This window comes from Corythoichthys intestinalis, chromosome 1, assembly GCF_030265065.1.
Source record: "Corythoichthys intestinalis isolate RoL2023-P3 chromosome 1, ASM3026506v1, whole genome shotgun sequence".
Classification (NCBI taxonomy): Eukaryota; Metazoa; Chordata; class Actinopteri; order Syngnathiformes; family Syngnathidae; genus Corythoichthys; species Corythoichthys intestinalis.
This window is the reverse complement of record NC_080395.1, coordinates 17791501-17797500: the sequence shown is the minus strand read 5'-3', so window position 1 is coordinate 17797500 and position 6000 is coordinate 17791501. Positions and strand designations below refer to the sequence as shown.

Sequence of the window (6000 nt, the reverse complement as noted above, 5' to 3'; positions counted from 1 at the left end):
TTGATTTTTTTTTTTCATGATGATTTCTACCTTTTTTGAAAATCCATATGGTGGAAAACACTCAGGTGACTTAAGTTCCGCTCTGACACCCCCAATTTGGCCAAACTTAAAATTGTCCTATATGCATGTGTGATACATCATTGGAAAGCTTAAAATCTCCATTTTCTGGGGGAAGAACATTTTTGAACAAGAGGGCATTTTAAAATAAAAAAAAATTAAATTTAATTAAATAGCAAAACCCTAACTGGGGGTGAGAGCATGCGAGAGCATAATTAAAGATGATTTTAATTGGATATTATCGCGCACTTACCTCTTTTCGATCCAAAAACTTCATGTAGCATGTATCACGGAGTGTCTGGCCACAGCCAGATTTTGGGGGGATTTTATGGGTGAAACATGGTAATATAGAAAGGGTCGCGACGCAGAAATCGCAGACATCAAGGAGTGGTCGAGATTTTAGTTTTCATATATTTACCCTTTTAAACTTTTTTTTTTTTTCCAATTTTTCTTTGTTTGGATCAATTATTTATCATTTAAAATATTGAGGAAAATGCGAAAGAAACGAAAAAAATACAAATAAGCGATAGTTATGAGGTAGATATGCAGTGGGGCAAATAAGTATTTAGTCAACCACTAATTGTGCAAGTTCTCCCACTTGAAAATATTAGAGAGGCCTGTAATTGTCATCATGGGTAAACCTCAACCATGAGAGACAGAATGTGGAAAAAAAACCCAGAAAATCACATTGTTTGATTTTTAAATAATTTATTTGCAAATCATGGTGGAAAATAAGTATTTCGTCTATACCAAAAGTTCATCTCAATACTTTGTTATGTACCCTTTGTTGGCAATAACGGAGGCCAAACGTTTTCTGTTACTCTTCACAAGCTTTTCACACACTGTTGCTGGTATTTTGGCCCATTCCTCCATGCAGATCTCCTCTAGAACAGTGATGTTTTGGGGCTGTCGTTGGGCAACGCTGTCGTTGGGCAACTCCCTCCGCAGATTTTCTATGGGGTTGAGACCTGGAGACTGGCTAGGCCACTCCAGGACCTTGAAATGCTTCTTACGAAGCCACTCCTTTGTTGCCCTGGCTGTGTGTTTTGGATCATTGTCACGCTGAAAGACCCAGCCACGTCTCATCTTCAATGGCCTTGCTGATGGAAGGAGATTTTCATTCAAAATCTCTCGATATATGGCCCCATTCATTCTTTCCTTTACACGGATCAGTCGTCCTGGTCCCTTTGCAGAAAAAAAGCCCCAAAGCATGATGTTTCCACCCCCATGCTTCACAGTGGGTATGGTGCAATTCAGTATTCTTTTTCCTCCAAACAAGAGAACCTGTGTTTCTACCAAAAAGTTCAATTTTGGTTTCATCTGACCATAACGCATTGTCCCAGTCCTCTTCTGGATCATCCAAATGCTCTCTAGTGAACCGCAAACAGGCCTGGACATGTACTTTCTTCAGCAGGGGGACACGTCTGGCGGTGCAGGATTGGAGTCCCTGGCGGGGCATTGTGTTACTGATAGTAGCCTTTGTTACTGTGGTCCCAGCTCTCTGTAGGTCATTCACTAGGTCCCCCCGTGTGGTTCTGGGATTTTTGCTCACCGTTCTTGTTATCATTTTGACGCCACGGGGTGAGGAGGGAGTAGAAAGTCCGTGTTGCCCAACGACAGCCCCGAAACATCACTGCTCTAGAGGAGATCTGCATTGAGGAATGGGCCAAAATACCAGCAACAGCATGTGAAAAGCTTGTGAAGAGTTACAGAAAACATTTGGCCTCCGTTATTGCCAACACAGGGTACATAAGAAAGTATTGAGATTAACTTTTGGTATACACCAAATACTTATTTTCCACCATTATTTGCAAATAAATTCTCTAGAAATCAAGCAATGTGTTTTTCAGGTTTTTTTTCCAGATTCTGTCTCTCATGGTTGAGGTTTACCCATGTTGACAATTACAGGCCTCTCTAATATTTTCAAGTGGGAAAACTTGCACAATTACTGTACGTGACTTTTTTACAGACGCTAATTTTTTCATTGTGATGTAATGTGTTTAAAAGTTTGAAATATGCGAAATATATTTTTTTTAAACTAAATATTAGACATCAATTAATGATCCAAAGCTAAAAATGACAGATATTTCGAATGATAAATACGATTATTTACCTTCTTTTAATGGCTGGGTTGAAACAAAAGCAATTGCGCGACGTCTGTAAACCGGGGTTTTCAGGGTAAAACGGATAAATTAAAAATAGTTGGGGGACTTAATGCGCCGTGAATCTGTTATGGCAGCATATAGACAGATTGTTCTATCAAATACAACAGTTTTTTTGGCTTAAAATACAGCAGTTTCTTTTAAAGAAGAGTGCAAGAGCAGAAACTGCTTTTTCAGCCTTGTCTGTGTTTTCCGCCATATTATTTTCACCAATTATTTCCCCCCCCCCAGAAATTCAGAATGCATTTCTCCCTTTGTCTATTTTTTGTACGTACTTTCCCCGGGAACCTCTGTGTATGAATTATTCAACTTTCATGACTTCCGCGTAGAGATAACAAATATCAAGAAGTCTGCAGTTGTCAAGTTCAGCTGCGTGTCTGAATGTCACACTGGCGGCGGCTTACAGACAAATGGCTACACAGCTGCCGGCATCGAGGGAAACCAGCGAGCAGGCTTAAAGCTCAAATAACAGCGGCTGACATAGAAGGCAAGCTTACGGCCTCTCATCTGTTCGTACAAATAGCAGAGGAAAATGTCACTTTTTATATAAATATTTTTCTGACTTCTTTGTTAGGAAATCTAAAATCAGAGGTGGATAGTAACGAGTTACAATTACTCCGTTACATTTACTTGAGTAACTTTTTGAGAAAAATGTACTTCTTAGAGTAGTTTTACCACGCACTACTTTTTACTTTAACTTGAGTAGACACTACTCTTACTCCGCTACTTTGAGCTACACTAGAGTCATTACATTTTTCCTCTTTATTCTACATATTGGCTTTATTTCTGCCAGAGACGCCGACAGTGGCTGTCTCACTTTCACCAATGAGACGTCGCATCAATAACCACATGACTCCATTATACCAATCAGAGGTAACAATTTTTTTTCCACTAGAGGGTGCACATGCTCTTTGGACCGGTGATGTTTCAAGTATTGTACTGGTCTGAATTCGATGATTTTTGAGTCATCTTTTGGCCTAATTTGGTCATGTAATAGGTTACAGTTTAATATTAACAGTTCGTAGAGATGAAGTTGTGCTGAGAAATATATATGACGGAAAACACAGTCAAGGCTGAAAAAGCAGTTTCTGCTCCTGCACCCCTCTTTAAAAGAAACTGCTGTATTTTAAGCCAAAAGAACTGTTGTGTTTGATAGAACAATAGGTCTATATGCTGCCGTAGCAGTTTCATGGTGCGTTAAGCTCCCAAGTATTTTTAATTTGTCCGTTTTACGCTAGAGACCCCCGTTTACAGAACCCACGCAACTGCTTTTGTTTCAACCCGGCTATAAAAAGACGGTAAGTAATAATATTTATTATTTGAAATGTCTATCATTTTTAGCTTAGAATCATTAATTGATGTCTAATATTTAGTTTTTAAAAAAAAGGCTTTGTAAATTTATTCACTCGAATATTTTAAACTTTGAAAAAAAATTACACCACAATGACAAAAATAGGGTCAGTAAATAGGTCACTGATATACTGTATATCTACCTAATAACTATCGCGTAATTGTATTTTTTTTTTTGTTAGTGTCGCATTTTCCCCGATATTTTAAATGATAATCGGTCCAAAAAAAAGAAAAAATGAAAAAAAAAAATGTTTGAAAGGGTTACTATTTGAAAAAGAAAATCTCAACCACTCCTTGATGTCTGCGATTTCTGCATTGCGACCCTTGTTATATTACCGTGGTTCACCCATAAAATCCCCCAAAAGTCCGGCTGTGGCCATTCATAGCTGTGTCTTGACACTCGGTGTGACATGCAACACGGAGTTTTTGGATGGAAACAAGGTAAGTACACGATAATATCTTGTTAAAATCATGGTGTCTTTAATTATGCTCTCTCATGCTCTCACCTTGAGTTAGGGTTTAAGGGTTTAATTTTATTTACCGTAATTTCTGGACTATAAGGCGCACCTGACTATAAGCCGCCAGCCACCAAATTTGACATGAAAACGGCATTTGTTCATAGATAAGCCGCACTGGACTATAAGCCGCAGTTGTCCTCATTGTATTATGGGATATTTACTCCAAAAGATATTAACTGGTAACACTTCATTTTGCAATGGCATCAGAAGACTGTCATGAGACCAAATGAACCACCATTAAGCTTTGAACCAATTGGCTGCAAAGCCTTATTGTCACTAAAAGCTTCATTTGGCCATCACTGCTTCCTTGGGGTAGACAGTCAACCTCTGCTGCCACCTGCTCTCAACACTGTTGTCATCTAACATTCCTCCTAGCATGCATTGCGGCGCTAGAGATGTAAATAACAGTCACTTTCTGTGCTAATTATTTATTCAGTTACTGTTCCAGTTGTTTCATTAATTGCTAGTTATGGTATTTGGTAACATTTTCTTGGATAGTGGTGCCATAATACTGTCATAAGACAGTCATAATTATTACATGACACTGTCATAAGCATTAATGAATGCTAATAATAGATGTCGGTTAGTGTCATCCAGCAAATTATCTCACTTTTGAATGGACGTAAAAGATCTGAGCTGGACATAAATGGATTTAGTGACATAATATGCCACATGACACATACTGACATCTGTCATAAGCATTCAGTAATGCCCATGATAGTGTCATGTCATAATTATGATGTTCTTATGACAGTCTTATGATGCCGCTGTTAAATAAAGTGTTACCTATTAACCCAAATAAATCAACAAATAAGCCACACTGGATTATTGGCCGGAGGATTCAAAATGAGGGAAAAAAGCAGCCGCTTACAGTCCGGAAATTACGGTATTTATTTGTTTTAAATGCCCTCCTGTTCAATATTTTTCTTCCCCCATAAAGTTGAGATTTTACACTTTCCAATGATGTAGCACACATGCATATAGGACAATTTTGAAATTTGGCCAAATTGGGGAGGCTCAGAGCGGAACTTCAAGTCATCTGGGTGTTTTCCACCATGTACCATTATTTTTTTTAAAAAATCAGACATTGTAAGCAGTTACTCAGAATGTTACTCATTACTTGAGTATTCTTTTCAACGAATACTTTTTTTACTTTTACAAGAGTAACATTTTGGATGACTACTTTTACTTTGACAGGAGTATTATTTAGAAGTAACACTACACTTACTTGAGTTAAATTTTTGGCTATTCTACCCACCTCTGCTTAAAATATGATATTCATTTATTTTAGAAAATATAGGGATGACCCAGATAATATTACATGATTGGAAATCAGAAGTGGACATTTTTAAAATCTATTTATGTATTCTTACTTTTAATATTAAGTCATTGGCTTCGATTGACAGCGGTAGATGTCCAATCCAATTTGACTGGTGGGCTAGCAGAGACTGTCAAATGAGTTGCAAGTTACAAAATACAGTGGTACCTCAAGAAAAGAAGGAGTGGCTTTCATTTTACCTCGTTCCAAGCGCTACTAAAAACTCCACATTAAATTTGCAGTCATGGCCTCTGCTGTCTTTATTTGTAATGATTTGTCACCCCCTAGTGGCAATTTACATGTTACTAGTTTGTTAGGTTTCAGCTCCTTCTACAGACGTTATCACATGACTACTCGAGCTCATAACAAACACGGAGTGTTAAAAGAAGAGCTAACTTCGCCAGCCATCGCAGTTCTTGAGATTTCATCATTTGTGCCTTGATAAAGCATCGCTTGTAAGTTATATTCTTCGTTTATTTCATAAACATGAGCATTGTGATGTTTAGATTTCGTCGTTTTGAAATGTCTAAATTATGACTAAGACTAATAGGTGTTTTCGTCCAAAAGTCTAAGATGAAACTTAAAAGGCCTGCCA

The 6000-nt window shown here is 37.8% G+C and overlaps 1 protein-coding gene across 9 annotated transcripts in view; it reads right to left on the bottom strand.

Moving 5' to 3' along the window:
* LOC130921629 (A-kinase anchor protein 13) overlaps positions 1-6000 on the bottom strand; it is a 276582-nt gene that overhangs the window by 102801 nt on the left and 167781 nt on the right. The window lies entirely within an intron of this gene.